The sequence below is a fragment of the Triturus cristatus genome, chromosome 9, assembly GCF_964204655.1.
Source record: "Triturus cristatus chromosome 9, aTriCri1.1, whole genome shotgun sequence".
NCBI classification, from domain to species: domain Eukaryota; kingdom Metazoa; phylum Chordata; class Amphibia; order Caudata; family Salamandridae; genus Triturus; species Triturus cristatus.
This window is the reverse complement of record NC_140592.1, coordinates 1090521462-1090539267: the sequence shown is the minus strand read 5'-3', so window position 1 is coordinate 1090539267 and position 17806 is coordinate 1090521462. Positions and strand designations below refer to the sequence as shown.

Here is a 17806-nt window from a genome sequence, read left to right as displayed (position 1 = left end):
TTTCTCCTATTGCAGCCACAACATGTTTTCCGTCAACATTCAGCGTGTCGTGTACGCTTTCACTTTCCAAGCAGCCGGGTACAATGGTGGCTGCTTCTTTGAAATGAAATAGGTCTCGCATTTACAAGAATTTCAGCTATTGGCACTGTAAATGACAATGCCTTTTATTTATGTGAAAAATATCAAAACAGTTCAATAAAAGGCATTATGGTTTACAATGCCAATAGCTTAAACTCTCGCAAATGCGAGACCTGTTGCATTGCTTGTTAACCTTAGGCACGCTGCCGAGCATCGAGGACTCTTTGCAACGTGTTTAGAATCCATTGGCAAAGTCAATAGGTCACAAAGACGAGACCCATTGACTTTGCCAATGTTTGTTAGGAAATGTCTTTAGTAACATCTCCTTCTGTTACCACCTTGTAGCTTGTTTGGTATCTGATGAAGGCCACAATAAATAATCTGCCTTGAAGAATTTGTGCTACAAACACTCGTCTGCGCATTCGCCTTTCCTGAGCAGACTTCTCAGTTCTCACGCTAAATCTTTAAAAACTTAGGGGCATATTATCAAGACAGGCGATAAAATTATAGCCGCTTTAGCGGCAGAAAACTGCTGCTAAAACGGCGATAATGGGCTTGATAATATGCTCTATGGAATTCCAATTGAAGCTCAGGTTAGACGTCCTTCACATCTAACATGGGCTTCAATTGGAATTCCATAGAACATATTATCAAGCCCATTATCGCCGTTTTAGCGGCAGTTTTCTGATAATTTTATCGCCTGTCTTGAAAATAATCCGGTGGCATCGTGTACACGTCTTAACGCACATGCTGGAAATTACTTTTACGTTTTATTAAAACCCCGTGTTATTCTGCAATTAATGGAAGAGCTGAAAAGGGCTGCTCCCAGGAGAGAGCGCGTCTGGAAATGGTTTGTGTTTCATTTGCAGATGTGCCCAGTAGAAGTGCTCTGGGGGCAGCCGGGCCGAGCAGTGGGCGCTGAATGGAGGCTCTGTCCAGACTGGACAGCCTGAGCCGTGCCACCGAGGGGCAGGCCTTATTAGCATACCAGATGTTTGGCTGGGGGGAGGGGGTGCATTTAGAGAAGAGGGGTAAACAGTCCACTCACCGGTGATGGGATTTCTGGGGTATATGAATCATTTTCAGAATATTAACCCCTTGCGCGCTACGCAGTCAGTTCGAGGGGCTCCGTGACAGCTACTCAGCCTCAAAGTGCCCATGCGAGACCCAAAGAATGGAGGCGGTGGGAGTGCAGGAGCAGAGGCGTGAAGGTTAGCAGGCAAGGAAGAATTGAAGGGGGGGCAGGCGAGAGGAGAAAGAAGGAATGGGGGGGGTGTGGAAGAGGGGACAGCAGAGAAGGGAAAGAAGGAATGAAGGGGTGACACAAGGAAGGGGAAGGGAGAGAGAGAAGAGAAAGAAGGAATGGAGGGGGTAGGGGAGGACGCAATGAAGGGGGAGACAGCAGAGAAGGTAAAGAAGGAATGAAGGGGGAGACAGCAAGAAGGAATGAAGTAGAAAACACTCAAGGAAAGAGAAAGATGAAGGAAATTAGAAGGACACACGGAATAGAAAGGGGGAGATAGCAGAGAAGAGAAAGAAGGAATGGAGGAAGACAGAGACAATGAATGGAGAGGGAGAGACAGGAGAGAAGAGAAAGAATAGGGGGATGAGGAAAGACACGAGGAAGTGGAAAAGAGTAGAGAGAATGGAGGGAGAAGGAAAAACGCAAAGAAGGTAAAGGAAGAGACAGAAGAGAAAAAAATGAAGGGAGGAGGAAAGACGTCGGGAAGAGAAAGGTTGAGACAAGCGAAATAAGGAAGGGAGGAAGAAAGAAAAAAAGAAGGGAAAGGAAGAGACAGCAGAGAAAGAATGAAGATAGGACGGAAGACACAAGGAGGGAAAGACAGCAGATTAGGGGAAATGGAATGGGGGCGGGTGGACGCGAGGAAGGGAAAGGGAGGATAGTGTAGGAGGGAAAGAAGGAATTGAGGAGTAAGGAATCGAGGAAAGGAGGGACCTCAGAGTGGAGAAATAAGGAAGGGGCGGAGGGAAACGTAAAGTGAACCGAGGGGGAGCACGAAGTAGCAGGCGGCGAGGGAGGAAGTGGAAGGCGCTGCTTCCTGTAGACAGAATGATGACTGAAGACAAAGCTGGGTGGGGACTCCGCTCCGGGCTGCCTGCGCGCCTGCCATACAGCTGCTAGCTCGGGAGCCTCCTGCCTGCCACAGCTATTCTGAGGAGAGAAGGGGGGATTTCTGTCACATTGGGAGCGACCTGCGAAAGCGAAGGTAAAGCGAAGCCTCTTTTACTCTCTTGCTGGCAGCGCACATTTCAGCCTGCGGGGTTTTGCGCGAGGGTTAGCGGACTTTTTAGCACAGGGCGGTGTGCCCTGCAGTGAACGGATTATAACGGGCCACTTCTGAAATTGTAAGATATTGCCAGGGGTGGGATACACACTTCTTGGTGCCGGGCTCAGCAAAAGTGCACACAACGGTATAGTGCATTTCACGCGCAGCAGCCGCGCAGCCCGCTTTGGTCCTTCAACCCCAGGGTGGTGCCTGCCTTTTGCCGTCTGGTGTGTGTACTGGGTCGCTAGACATGCTAACATGCATGCCAGTTAAACGAAGCAATCAGCCCCCGCTGCACATAGCAACCGCGGTTCACCGTCCAACCTGGGGAAATTGTGCATTATTTTGGCTTCAGTGTTCCTGGCAGAAAATTGCATGAAATTCTCTGAGAAATATTTACAAACAATATTTTGCCGAGGGATGGCTGGGACGGGAGTCCTTGGTGCACGTCATTGTGTATGCCTCTGTGGTAGGTTTAACTCAGGGGGGTTGGAGGACGAAACCTACTGTAAATTTACAGTTGCTGGGGTGAGCCTGACACCGCCCCCCCCCCCCCCACACACACACACACCCACTCTTGCTCACCCCTCCCCGGGTGGGCAGTGGGCTTGCATTGCAATTTCACATTCACACGTGTCGCCCAGATTAAAATCAAAGGACGCAGCGGCGAGGGGCAGCGTTTAATTGCATTTGCCCGGCTTTTGCCATAATGCAATTCCGTTAATCCCCGGGCCTCTCATTTTCAGCGTACAGTAGTAGGTGCGAGGTACAAGGCGCTGCAACGAGGAAGCAGTGTGGGCAACAAAATGTTTTTTTTCAGTTACCTTTCGCAGAAAATAACAGGAAATGTCGACAGACAGTAGACACCAGAGACTCTCTCTCTGCTCGGCTCGCGGCGTCGTGCTAGACTGTCATGAAGGGCCACCATTTTTCCACAGCTCGCATTCTAAATCATTGCGTCCTTGTGGGTTGTACCCTGCTCATGTAAAGCGCTCCAATGCGATCGGGACAAGTTCGCGCTATATAAAATGACAAAAAAACATAAAATAAAACCACCTTATTTCAGATAGTCCATTTTTATGTAGCTGGCATGTTGGGAGTCGTGTGAAAATGTGTCTGTTGTTGTGATAAGCAGCGTAGGGAAGCCAACTTGTATTTTATTTAACCTTTTGTTAATGCCACTTGGGCGAAAGAACATTTTGAATTGCACAGATGGAAGGGGGATCCCTGGGACGCCTGGCTGAGGCGTTTGGTGATGGAAGTGCACTGGTCACTGAACCCCACCAACTGGCCACTGAACCCCATCAGCTACCCCCAGCCACCGCTAGCTACCCCGTCGTTTGTGGGGTGTTTTTCAATGGGCCTGGCGCGCGTTGCCTCGTGCCTTTATATCTTTCGGGCATACATTTGATATCAGTGTCCCTTCACCCGCCCGCCTCTCAATTCGCAGTCTCGCTATACTGACAGCTTTTGTGTGGGAGGACGCGAGGCCTCGCGGCTTTATATGTTTTTTTGTGTGATTAACGCCGAGGCGCCGTCAGAACAATAAACGACTGGATTAACAAAGGCAAGCAGCAGCCGGACACTGGCATTCTCCCGAGGAAGCCCCCTCCCCCGAATATATATTTTTATTTCACGACGCATTATGAGATCCCAGGCTTCCTTGCTTGTATTTCCATGGCAACTGCGCAGGGAAGTGTTTCCGCGTCTCGCCAACCTTGTTTTTTATTCAAATGCCCAGATTAAAAAGCTTTCTGGAAGCATCAGCTTTTAATTACGTTGAGTAGCTTTCATTGTAATACGGGGGGCGGGGGCGGGTCACACAATGTTATAATTTGCATGCTCGAGGCCCGGTACGTACAGCACGGAGGACGGTATGTACTCCATTGTTAATGTAGCTTCTCGTGGGGCTCGTGTTTGATCTTAAATGTGGTGCACAAAGGCCCGACCGGTCCATACGTTTAAATAGAGTGGGATTAACCGTAGGGAGAAACCGCATGTCCCTTTGAGCCTAGCAGCTAGGTGTTTGCATGCATCATTGTATTTTCGGCTTGCTTGAATCGCGTACTCAACGTCACCAAAGAGGGCCCCGAGTTTCTGAAAGCCGGTTTATACAATCTAATACCTCGGCGCGTTACTTATGTTGTTTCAGAATAGTGTGGCTTGTATTTGGGTTTTGTTGCTTAACAAAACAATTTTTCAGGGGATACATTAAAAGTTATACCTGCCATTTTTAAGGTTCCTTGTAATAAACAATCATTGGCAAAGCCAGTAGGTCTAGCGTTGGTTGCCAGCCCTTTGGCTTTGCCAATGCCTGTTTTGTTTTGTTGCCTTTTAAAAGTAGATTGTTAGGTGGGATGCCAGGCCCACGCCGATGTGAAAATATTGGCTAAAACCAAACTCTTTTGTTTCGTCTAAAAAAGCACACATTGCCAAATGTGCCCCTTGCACTAATAAGGAATTACTTTCCTGATGGCTGCGCCCCCGTTGAAAGAGCAGAAGGCCATCGCTCCCAATGGCTGAAGGGGACTGATTGCTTTACGCTGAACGCAAGCCAAACAGAAATCCTCCTTTTAGGAAAAGATACCTACTCTTGGGACCACCACTGGTGGCCTCCCTCCCTAGGACCCCTTCCCTCCCAAAGCCCACCATATAAAATCTAGGACTTTGGGTGGATAGCACTCTATCCTTTGAGGCACAGACCAGAACGGTAGCAGGCATGTGTTTTGGGCTCACGAGAGGACTTAAACCTGGGCTTCTTTTCCTCTGACATTCGTCAAACTATAATTCAGGCAGTTATCCCCTCCCCGTTGGATTACGGCAATATTCTGTACCTGGGAGTCAAAACAACAGTAACTAGAAGACTCCAGCTGGCACAAAATGCTGCAGCCAGGTTGCTGTTCTCTCTCCCAAAATGTTGCTCAGCTTCTGGTCTTCTCCGCAATTTGAATTGACTTCCAGTAGATAGGTGTATACATTTCAAGAACTTTGTATTACCCATAAGAACTTACACTCCCAGGGGGTCCCTATCCTGTCCAACCTGGTGTCTCTATATCAGCCATCAAGTCCTTTGCGTTCAGCCGATCTTAATCTGGCCACTATCCCCTGGGTCAAGAGAGTTAGAGCTGGAGGCCGCTCCTTCCGTGCTAAGGCCACAGCTTTCTGGAACGCGCTCCCTCTCCCTATCAGGTCCCTTCAGAACCATTTGCAGTTCAGAAAAACATAGACGACCTGGTTCTTCTCTACTAAGGGTTTTTCCTTTAAATATGGCCTTTGCCATTTCCCTGCAGTTTGTTTTTTTCATTGGACTAGTGCTGGAAAGCCCCGTTGCAAGAGCAGCTATGCGCTCTAGACATTTTATAACACAACATAATATACACTTCCCCAAAAATCAGAGTAAAATGTAATGAATAAATTAACAAAATTCTAATATGGGGAGCCACAGATATGATTTTTATAGAGACTTGAGGAAAAATAGCACCACAAAGCATCAATGATAGTCTACGGTCTTAGTAGACTGCGGCCTAGACACAATTTGATGCTGACTGCGATGGAGCGCGGGTCTGATACCCCAACCCAGTTAGTTCCAGTCAAAGATTTTACCTTCCGTCTTAGTCTTTTAAGTTGCAGTCAAACACAGGAGTATACTTCTAAAGCCACCAGAACTTCCTGGAAAAACATATAGATACTCACAGGAGTACACTTCGAAAGCCACCAGGACCTCAGGGGAATCATATATATGTACTCAAAGGGTGTCAGGCAGAGGACTGCAGCAGGGTGCATTCCAGGTCCAGTTGACACTGGTCAGCAGGGTACTTCCAGGAAAAAGTCCTCTTGCAGCTTGGTGACTTCCTGTAGCCACACAGGAGGTCAGCATATTGACCCCAGGAGTCAACTTGTTTTTCTTGTGTACAAGAGGAAGCAGGTCTAGTCTTACAGGACACCTTTCAGGTCACAGACAGCAGGTTCAATCCTCTTCTGATATTTCACAGGTCCAGAAAGTATTCTAAAGTGGGTGGCTGGAGATGTCACATTTATGCCTAGCTACTAATGGGTGAGAATGACTCCTGGGCACAACCCATGGGGTAAGAGTTTCCAGGAGTAACCTTACCTACTTTTGCAACCGTTTGTGTTTGCCTTACTGAAACAGGCCCAAAATGCAATATATTAGGGCATTTTCAAGATAGCAAAAGTCTTCGGCCATACTAAACTTGGGCTTTGAGAGCCTGGATTTGTGCAGGTAGTGTCCATTGTTAATCTGAGTGTTCCCCCTACACCTATCACTAAAATGCACTTTGAGGCAGGCACTGTACCCACAACAAGCTAGAGGCAGGAGTCTGGTAGGACCAAAGCAGGATCCCCCCAGAACCAGACACTTCATACACAAGAATTGTCTTGACATCCTGTTCATGTGCCCATTCAGGTCAGCCTATTGCTTGCTCCTGGCAGGCATTTCCCACCTATTCAACGCTGAGCACAGGCTGAGAGCTGGCAGATGATTATTCTAGTTAGCCTTCTGATAGTTAAGGCAGTTAAAGGGTAACATTCTGAAAGTTACTTTTCTTTAATATTTATTAAAAATCAGATTTCACCATAGATTTGGATTTTCAATAACTATTAAAATAGTGGTTTAATTATTTTTCTCTCTTTCCAAAGATACAGTGTTAGTATTTAATATTTACTTCCAGTGTTTCTCTATGAGCCAGCCATACTTCTTACAGTGAAAATAGCGTTTGAGGGCTATTCACTTTAAGAACAAGCTAACTTTACATTTCTCCATGTCCTACTTTTAAATACCATGTACCTACTCTTCCTTGTGGGCTACAAGGCCTACATAGGGGTGTCTTATTAATATTTCAGATGAAGGTTTCTACCTGTCAGAAGGGGTTTACCATGACATGTTGCAGTGCATGTTATGCACTGTTACAGTCAGGCTACATTGGTAGGCCTGAAGTCATGTTTGCACTGCCACTAAAGTGGATGGCACAATAGATGCTGAAGACCACTGGTGACATTAAACTTCCAAGCCCTGTTTATATTTTGTACTATACACTAGGGACCTAAAGAAATGTTAAAAGTATTAATGCAGAGTCACGCAAGGTGGCTTTGCATTGCTTAGTAAATCTGGAGTAATGCGGCCTTGCATTTCCCTTCCCTAGGGGGTATTCTATGCGTGGAGCTTGGGTGTTCCCACTCGTCCACCCATGGCTTTTGGTGCAATTCATCAAATTGCTAACTCTCCCCAGGGAGGCATGACGATGAGAAATTTCTTTATGTCTCTTCATTTTTTGGGCAGATTTATATAGTGCGAACTCGACCCGAAGGTATCAGAGCGCTTTAAAAGTGCTCCAGTTGCATTACAGACGGACACATACATTTTTAGGCACGGGGAGATTAAGTCATAGGCCCAGATTCACAGGATGTTTGAGCCTCCCGCCAGACTCACACCTGGTTCCCCAGCTTCAAAGCCATGCACTCTAGCCATTTAGCCTCATCCTCTCCCTCTTTTCACGTGCGCTGCATTCTGCAGCACACATTGAAATAAGAAAATGTTTCAGGGGATTGGTTTTGTACAGGAAGGTGCCGCTTCCTGCACAAAAACTATCCTGCCTACAACTCAGGCCCCCTTGCACCATGGTGCAAGGGTGCCTGCATTGATGCTAGTCAGCAGTTTGTGCACCAGCACAGGCAGAGTGGAGGAATGCACTGTATGATGGTAAATTGCATTAAGTGCATTCCTGTCTCTCCCTTTCATACAGCGCAGAAGGATGGCTTGCTGCTTTGCGTTGCATGCATTTTTGATAAATCTGTCCCATAATGTAAACTGTTTGCTGTCCTTGCAAAACAAACCTGCATGAGGCAGTGGCAGCCATTTGGTGGAGTGGCATACATTGTGGTGTAGTTTGATCTAACAGTTCAAAAGGCACTTATGAGTTGACTATCTTGTTTTCAAGGTGGACCTGTCCGCAAAAGTCAGGGATTCACTTTGTCCCATACACTTTTTTGACTGCAATGAAGATATGTAGATTGAGTTGCATCCCCTGTTGTTGGGGAAACTAATGTCTGAAGCTACCACAGTAAAATGAGTACTAAGAAACCCTAAAAAAATTCCATTCCATTCTCTCTGCTGTCGGCTTTGTAATTCTACAAGCACTGGCTAAATCAATATCAACAGTGGTGGAATAAGTCTCGATGGAGCAGGAAAACACAGGTAGAGAGGGAGAGAGAGCGGGGCAGGTAGCGAGAGAGTGGGGCAGCGACGATGTCAGAACTGAGTGCGTGGGGAAGTGAAGTGAGGTGAAACCGAACCATGAATCCCAGTTTTCAATTGACAATTTTCTGAACAAACAAATTGACCTGTGTAGGAAGTGGGAATGACGAGAGACAGACGGGGGAGGAAGAGGGGAAGAGGGAGAGAGGGAGAGAGAGAGAGAGAGAGAGTGAATGGGAGGAAACGGAGCAAAGGAAGAAAGCCTCAAACAGTGTGAGAGACCAGTGGAAAGAGGGAGAGGAGAAATCAAGGACAGTCAGGTACTTCCATTGAATTAAGTTATATGTTATGAAAACTTGAAAAAAAAAATGTTCCTTGATGTCAGCTGTGGGGGACGCAAATCATCCACTGGAAATATGCTGAAAACAAAATGCTCTTCTGGGTGAGACAACAACAAGAATAGAAAGGAAATCCATCCAATCAGGAGCTGAAATAGGCAAGCAACCTATTAAGTCATGAGCAAGCAGAAGACCCAAAATCCACTCCAAGTGTGCGTGTAGTGAAGGTGCTGGTTACAGCAATTGCCGCTACTACTGAACAGGGTTGGTAGGGGGGACCGAGGGAGGGGGGATATAAGAAAAAAAAAGCACTTACCTACACTGCCAGCCGCTGCCTATTCTTCCTCTGTCCTCCTTCCCCAGGAAGCACACACCCTCCCAGAAATCCCTAACCAATGACAACGCTGCCTTACAGCAGCGTTGTGATTGGTCTGAGCACAGACAGGGGCTGCTATACATGTTTCCATGCAGGCTGTAACACACCCTGTGTGGAGGACTTGCAGAGTGCGCATGACACTTTGGCCGGCCTGAGATGGCCGGTCAAACCATCATGCGCACTTTAGGTGCTGCCACCACTCCTCTCCATGTGACGTGGGAAGCCCAGCCCCGCCCCCTGGCTTCAGCTGCAAGCTGAAAACAGAAAACAAAATGATAATAATGAACGTTATTATCATTTTATATTTTGTATTCAGCTTGCAGTTCAAGCAGTGAGGCGACGCTCCTCCGCCTTAGCGGAGGAGCCACCACACTGGGTAACAGAGCTAAAGCTGCCTGCAGAGAGACTGCAAATAGGATAACGCCCACCTAAATATAAATCTTATCAGGGATGGGCCTACAGAAGATGCCCAGGATATCCTAGCAGGTAACAGCTCCATCACTGCAGAGGAAGATCTCCTTGAGTTAAACCTTTAAAGTATTAAAGTGTTATTGTTAAAGTTTTAAATATGACACATTGGCAAACCCAAATATGAGTATTTTATGTGGCATGTGTCTTGAACAACTTGAAAAGAGGCATACGAAAGAAACACTGAACCAGTGCTTTAAATGACAATGTGAAAGTGCAGGTGCTCACTGCTTAGAGTGCCTGTTTGCTCCTGAGAATGTCATTCTCAGCCGGAACGCTAGCACTCCCACATACGTGCCCTCAAGAGTGAGGGGCGTGTGAAAGCCGGGGATATAAAACTGCAAAGGGCTCAACGTTAGGTCCTACCTTTAGGTGTAACTGTTGTACGTAAACAGTTTACCTTTTAGTTTGCAATTCTGTAAAATTCTCGGTGTGAACTGGACACCCGTTTCTTAAACGTTTTCCCTGCGTGTCTGTGAGCTCTCCAAACATGAACATACAAAAGATGTTAAACTTGACAGTGTTTTATTTAAATTAAATAAAACACTGTTGTCGGTGCTTTAAATGGGCAGGTGCGGTCCGGTCCTGAGTGCCTGCAATTCTTCATTTAAAAGGAAGAGTAGCTGCGCTTCTCAAAGTCCATGCCATACATTGAATGGGAGAGGGCCCCCTCTCCACCATCACGGAGGGTGGCGTGTCTGGACCAGCGCGTGCGCGCCCCTGGGAGCCCGAGTCCTGGCTTTATAGCCAGCGCGATGCATTTCTCTTCTCATAATAAGGTCCGTATGGGCAGGCAGCATTTACTAGATTTCACTAAATACGTGTGGAGAAAACGTAATCCTCTTTCCTGCCATGTGGCCCTCGCTGGGCTGAAATGTAACAGAATTAATTAATTCTCTGGAAAGTAAGGACGGCACCGCCGAGTCCCCCCTGAGGACAGCAGAGCAGACTCGCGACGGCAGTCGCTCATAAGCGACTTTCTTCTTCAAGGCAGCGCTGCGTATGACCTTTCGTTCACGAAAGTACAAAATGGCAGTGCAAAACGCAGATGCCCAATGTGCTAGTGGGCAGTTTATGTAGGTATTTGTGGTTGCAGGCCACACAGCCGGGCTCCATGTTATTAGCCAGGCGGACCTCTCTTCATCCGCCTCGCGTTGTCCATTGTGCTTTGACGCCGAGCGCGCGGCACCGGGCGAGCCTGGGCCGGAGCCAGGGCTGTTCCAGGGACAGGGCTTTGTTGACATGTTTTGTGAAGAAACACGGAAGTCAGAGAATCACATTCACGCCCTGCATCCGTGGTTTAACCTTGGTTGTGTGTCTATTCTTGAGTAACTAAAAGGTGAAGGACCACACAAACAGGAAAGACGATGTTTTCTTTTTAATAAACAAGCGCAGGACACGCCCACTTAGCATTAATTAGAAGATGTGGGATAAAATATAAAAAGTTATATCGTGACTATAGCCTTAGGGGGACTGAACACCAGTGAAATCTGAAGACCCCTCGACGTGCCGTTGCCTCAAGAAGGCACAGAGAGGATGGACCCAGGGCTTTAAGTGGGATGAAAAAACTGGGGGGGTGGGGTCTCGCAAAGGGGCGTGGCCAATGTAATTAAGGGTTTGGCTTAAAAACATGTAAGCTAAAAATAGGTGCAGTTAGCATAGTGTGCCGCCCGACTTGTATTTTTTCAGTTTCTGTCATTGCATCCAGATATATGATACAAGTAACATCATACCTACAACAACTCAGGACTATTGGCTTTGTCAATGGTTATTAGTTGCATAAGCAGCAGCTATGGCTTGCGTATAATATTGAAAAAGCTTCCACTTACAGCTCTGGTGACACCACGACTATGTTGCTACTCCTGAGTTACAAAAAGAGAAGGGAAATCCAGAGAGAAAACGACTCTTTAAAGGATTTCCCTTCCCCTAGAACGCTCACCTGGCATGACTAACTTCTCCACTAGTGAGCAGTGAGCAGTGTGAGCATGCGCACATGATGTGCCTGCTGTCACTGCGGTCCTGAAAAAAATAGACCGCCTGTGCCAGGGCACAAAACAGAGCCGATACGAACCCGTTTCGAGGCCCCTTCAGGCTCCAGCCCACTTAAAGCTCTGGATGGTCCAGACATGTGACTAGCTGTCGGCTGGGCCTACTGATCTCTTGTAGGAAACTTACTCTTAGATAATTTTCTTATTTCCCTGTCGAACAGTCTGCTTTAATGGAGTTAAGAACAAGCATCTGTAATGCAATAGGTCTCGCATTTGCGAGAGTTTAAGCTATTGGCATTGTAAATGACAATGCCTTTTATGTATATGTTTTGATAATTAACGCATAAATAAAAGGCATTGTCATGTACAATGCCAATAGCTCAAACGCTTGTAAATGCGAGACCTATTCAAAGAAGCGTCCGCCATTGTCCCGGGCTGCATAGAAAGTGAAAGCGCACATGGCGCGCTGACATGCTGCAGGAAAGCATGTCGGGCCTGCAGTAGGAGAAATTATTTAAATAAAATAGTGCGTACAGATTAAAAACGACTAACGGTGTAACAACCTAAGTAAAAGTGGCAGTCCTCATGGGAGGTTACAAATGAAGACAAGGCGGTACTAAGGACGGATTAACAAGCCTATTAATGAATCAGAAGCCAGCATTTATGAAGGACACTGGGGCGTAACACAGGCCCCCGCAGCCCCCGCAGTGCGGGGGGGCCCAAGCTCCAGGGGGCCCCCTGAGCACAGCACTCTTGCCGGAGAGCTCTTGATTGAGCCCGGAGGGGGCACCTTCACGTTCCTTGCAGGGAGGCCCCCTCAATTTTCATTTTGCCAGTGGAAGGATAATGACAAATATGGGCGGGGCTTCCATTCCATATTCCAATACAGCATTGCTTGCTGAGCAGCCCATGCGCTGCCCAGGCTCGACCTAAAAATATGGCTCCAGTATGTGTGATCAAATAAAACATCCTGTGTATGAGAAAGAATAACCTTAGAAAACACCAGGGAACAAAATGGAGCGACCATTAGTGGAGCTCTCATTTTATGCACAGTGTGATCTTGGGCAGAGTGGAGATCTTTCCCCAAACCAGTAGAAGTCGTTGTTCTTTCAATTAATAAGTGCCAGGGTATATTCATTTTGTATTCACTGACAAAGCAATCTTTGATTCTACAAGAATCTCTGTGCGTTGTAAACTAACATCCAATAAGATGACGATCTGCTTGGATATTAACATGTAGCAATTTGGTGACGGTGTGTGGGATTAAGAGTTTATTTGAAATCAAGACAGTATCTGTGGTGCTATGAATAATGAGGTTTCCAGACCCATCCCCCTCATCCTGGCTGATTTCCTCTGTAGCTCAGCGCCCTCAATTATCTTGTTTCTTGTGTTCTTTTGACTAGTTCTCTAAAGTGTAGCAGTAAAACGTCTCTCTACCTCTTCATGTCTGTCTGTCTGTCTGTCTGTTCCTCTCCCTCTCTCTCTATAAATATATATGTATGTGAAGACCAGGTTCTCTCCCAGGTAAGGACAGAATGCGACAGAGCTTCGGGGTAAACTTTAAAATGGCTTTATTAGATGTCTTGCGCTCGGCATTAAAAGTCCTTGAAACGCTTGGCAGACGCGTTTCAGCCTCCAATGGTTTTCATCAGTGCCCTTTTCAAATGGCTGCGCATTATCCCTGGGAGTCAGCTGGTGTGATGTTTAAACTGTGACCACTCCCAGTCAGGTGGTCACTTGCCCCTCCTCTGCCTCTAAGATGCAAGGCACCTCTCGCTCCTCCTACCAAGCCACTGCATGCTGGGAGTTGGAGTCCTCCGTGAAAGCCCATTCAGTGATGGGGCTTTTCAAACATCAGGTGATGTCCCACTCTTTGTTGGCTGGTGGGCCCCACACTGCCGCAGTTGCTTGGAAGAGACAAAGCCATTTCGAGTCCCCCTTCTCAGGCAATCAGTATTGCCTCCTCTCTCTCCATGTAGCTGTAACTTCCGAGTGGAGATAAACAGTACCGGGGGGGCTCCGCGTTTTAGTTATATGCACAAACCAAGCGTGCCGGTATCCCGCGGTGCTCCAGAAGGAGAGGGCGTGTCGCTGGCCAGCTCCTGATATGCTGGCTAAACATGAAGACCAGGTTCTCTCACAGGTAAGGACAGAATGCGACACAGCTCCGGGGTAAACTTTATAATGGCTTTATTAGATGTCTTGCGCTCGGCATTTAAAGTCCTTGAAACGCTTGGCAGATGCGTTTCAGGCTCCAATGGCTTTCATCAGTGCCCGTTTCAAATGGCTTCTCATTATCCCTGTGGGTCAGCTGGTGCGATGTTTAAACTGTGACCACTCCCAGTCAGGTGGTCACTTGCCCTTCCTCCGCCTCCAAGATGTAAGGCACCTTGCGCTCCTCCTACCAAGCCATTGCATGCTGGGAGTTGGAGTCCTCCGTGAAAGCCCATTCAGTGATGGGGCTTTTCAAACATCAGGTGATATCCCACTCTTTGTTGGCTGGTGGGCCCCACACCGGCGCAGTTGCTTGGAAGAGTCAAAGCCATTTCGAGTCCCCCTTCTCAGTCAATCAGTATTGCCTCCTCTCTTCCCATGCAGCTGTAACTTCCGAATGGAGATAAGCAGTACCGGGGGGGGCGGGCTCCGCGTTGCAGTTATATGCACAAACCAAGCGTGCCGGTATCCTGCGGTGCTCCAGAACGAGAGGGCGTGTAGCTGGCCAGCTCCTGCTATGCTGGCTAAACATGAAGACCAGGTTCTCTCACAGGTAAGGACAGAATGCGACACAGCTTTGGGGTAAACTTCAAAATGGCTTTATTAGATGTTTTGCGCTCGGCATTAAAAGTCCTTGAAACGCTTGGCAGACGCGTTTCAGCCTCCAATGGCTTTCATCAGTTCCCGTTTCAAATAGCTTCTCATTATCCCTGGGGATCAGCTGGTGTGATGTTTATACTGTGACCACTCCCAGTCAGGTGGTCACTTGCCCCTCCTCCGCCTCTAAGATGCAAGGCACGTCACGCTCCTCCTACCAAGCTGCTGCATGCTGGGAGTTGGAGTCCTCCATGAAAGCCCATTCAGTGATGGGGCTTTTCAAACATCAGGTGAAGTCTCACTCTTTGTTGGCTGGTGGACCCCACACCGCCGCAGTTGCTCGGAAGAGACAAAGCCATTTCGAGTCCCCCTTCTCAGACAATCAGTATTGCCTCCTCTCTCCCCATGTAGCTGTAACTTCCAAGTGGAGATAAACAGTACCGGTGGGCCTTTGCGTTTCAGTTACATACACAAACCAAGCATGCAGGTATCCCACGGTGCTCCAGAACGAGAGTGTGTGTTACTGGCCAGCTCCTGCTATGCTGGCTAAATATGAAGACCAGGTTCTCTCCCAAGTAAGGACAGAATGCGACACTGCTCCGGGGTAAACCTTAAAATGGCTTTATTAGATGTCTTGCGCTCAGTATTAAAAGTCCTTGAAACACCTGGCAGACTCGTTTCAGGCTCCAATGGCTTTCATCAGTGTCCGCGTCAAATGGCTTCTCATTATCCCTGGGGATCAGCTGGTGTGATGTTTAAAGTGTGACCTCTGCCAGTCAGGCGGTCACTTGCCCCTCCTCCGCCTCTAAGATGCAAGGCACCTCGCGCTCCTCCTACCAAGCCACTGCATGCTGGGAGTTGGAGTCCTCCGTGAAAGCCCATTCAGTGATGGGGCTTTTCAAACAGCAGGTGATGTCCCACTGTTTGTTGGCTGGTGGGCCCCACACCGCCGCAGTTGAAAAAGCAAAGGTTAAAGTGACGTTGTAATTAGATGAAGAGTAATGTTTGACTGAAATTCACCAGTTATAGTTCAATGAAGTAACTACAACTCGCGCCCCTGCTATGCACAGTGTTGTCATAAACGTCATTTTAGATGTCATGAGTGACGTTATCAATGATGTCATAGGACATGTTGTGAGGGATGCAATCCTGGGTGCCAGCAGGAACCAGCTTTTCTCCCGCCTGCTGGGAGCAGCTTTCCTTTCTGCTCCTGCTGGGTGGGAGCAAATCAGTGTTCCAAGGCAGGGATTTGAAGTCCTTACTGCCTATGCTCTTGCCAGTAGAGAGCAGTGCACTGTCCCCTGAAATCGGGTCCCTGGGACACTGCTGTAATCGACCCTGGAAAATGGGGCCCCCAGAGCTATTGGATGCCTCAGGGGGGCACACTGCTTTCACAAAAATAAGTTTCAGCCCCGGGGATGGGGTACCTAGGGCCCTTACATGGCTCATGGAGGGAGCCCCACGTTCCCTTCCCCCTCAAAAAATCCTTCGGCCAGGGGGATAGAGTCCTGGGGCCTTCTAATGGCTCAGAGTACTTTGGTGCTGTTTGATGAATCTTCACAAAATGTTCAAAAAAAAGTATCGTCCATCTCAGCTCCTTCCTGGAAATTTTGGAGTGATCCATCAAACGGGCCCATGAACAAAAAACGGTCCCAAAACACCTTTCACTCATTCAGTTTTCCTATAGTAAAATTGAACAGCCATACCATACAAACTGATGAACATGAATTACACCAAATTTGTCAGAAAGCTAGATCTTGGCACTGAAAGTGTTCTTTTTGTGATTTGGTGTAAATCTGTTAAGTAGTTTTTGGGCAATTAAGGCTAAAAACCTTTGTATTCCATGACGCAGAGGATCCGCATACTCAACAGATCTCAAGATGAATTCTGATTGGCTGCCACCACTTCTACAAAGATGTGCCGACAGCCACTTTAGGACTCTGAGAAAATCCTTGGGCACAAGCGAAAGCCATCCACTGTACATATAACAAAAGTCCAGTGTCCGGTTGTCACACTCAAAAGTCTTTATTACTGCACTGCCAACACATGTTTTGTCGTAATGGCGTATCGACCACTACTTCATCAGGGCTCAAAATCACTTTTCCAAGTCGTAAGCTAATGGCACATAATTCTGTGCACAGAGGTAGTTTTAAAACATCCCAGATCCTGTTAAAATATACCCAATTAACAAAGGGGGAGTCAGCTGGAGAGTGCTGCTTGTGTGAATCGGCGTCTATTCATGCCGATTCACATGCAAAGCACTCGCCGGCTGATATTGAGCCCTGACAAAGGTGTGGGCGATACGCCTTCACGACGAAACACGTGTTGGCAGTGCTGGCAGTGCAGTAATGCAGATTTATGAGTGTGACACCTGGTAACTGGACTTTCGCTATATTTACAGCAGATTGTGTTGGTGTGTGCCCAAGGATTTTCTCATTTTAAAGCACCTCTGGTTTCTTAAGGGTGATAGGTGATTACCCTTCATTTGGAGCACCTCAAATGAGTTATATATGTTTAGATATATTTGTCTGATATTGTAAGAGTGCGCCATTATTTTCCAGCCACCTTTGTTATTGCTTTATCTTAGGACTCTGGACTTAGTCCTGAATCCTGTGAAAAAGGCTAAAAATAGATATAAGGGGGCAGGGTAGGGACACACTGCTTTCCTAAGCCTGGTGGGCTGGTCCCAGGGGACTCCTCCTGGGGACAAAACTTAAAAAAAAAGATCTTGCCATGACTTGTCCCATGCTCTAAAGTAACTAAAACTCTTGCCCTCAACCAGGCATTGCTTATGACCTCAACATATTACATCACTCATTACATGTTCTATGACATCACTGATAACATCACTCTAACATTTTAAATTACATTAATAATGAAAAACTGTGTATGGCGGGGGTGAGTTATAGTTACTTTAGTGCACAAATTTTAGTTACTTGAGATAACTGGTGAATTACAGTTCTTTTGTTCAGTTAAAACAGTATGTTTTAAGTCACATTTTCACCTAACTATACGTCCCTTTAACCTCTGTTCTTCCAGTAAAAAAATTATATATATATATATATATATATATATATATATATATATATTACCTACTGGCGGTCGCCAGTAGGTAGTTATAGTTAGGACCACGTTTCCATAGGAAATCCGCAACATTCTATTTTGAATAACTTTGGCGCCGGTCGACGAATCCTCGCGAATTTTTCAAAATAGGTGGGGCGCTACGCTCCGCTCCTACCCTGAAAGTC

General features: G+C 47.0%; 1 protein-coding gene across 2 annotated transcripts in view; it reads left to right on the top strand.

Annotated features, from left to right (window-relative positions):
* Positions 1–2106: 2106 nt before the first annotated feature.
* Positions 2107–17806, top strand: part of GNG2 (G protein subunit gamma 2) — a 229559-nt gene continuing 213859 nt past the window's right edge. For both annotated transcript variants that reach the window (XM_085626956.1, XM_085626957.1), the window contains exon 1: positions 2107–2306. The gene's annotated coding sequence lies outside the window, so the exon portion shown is untranslated. The remainder of the gene's footprint in view (positions 2307–17806) is intronic.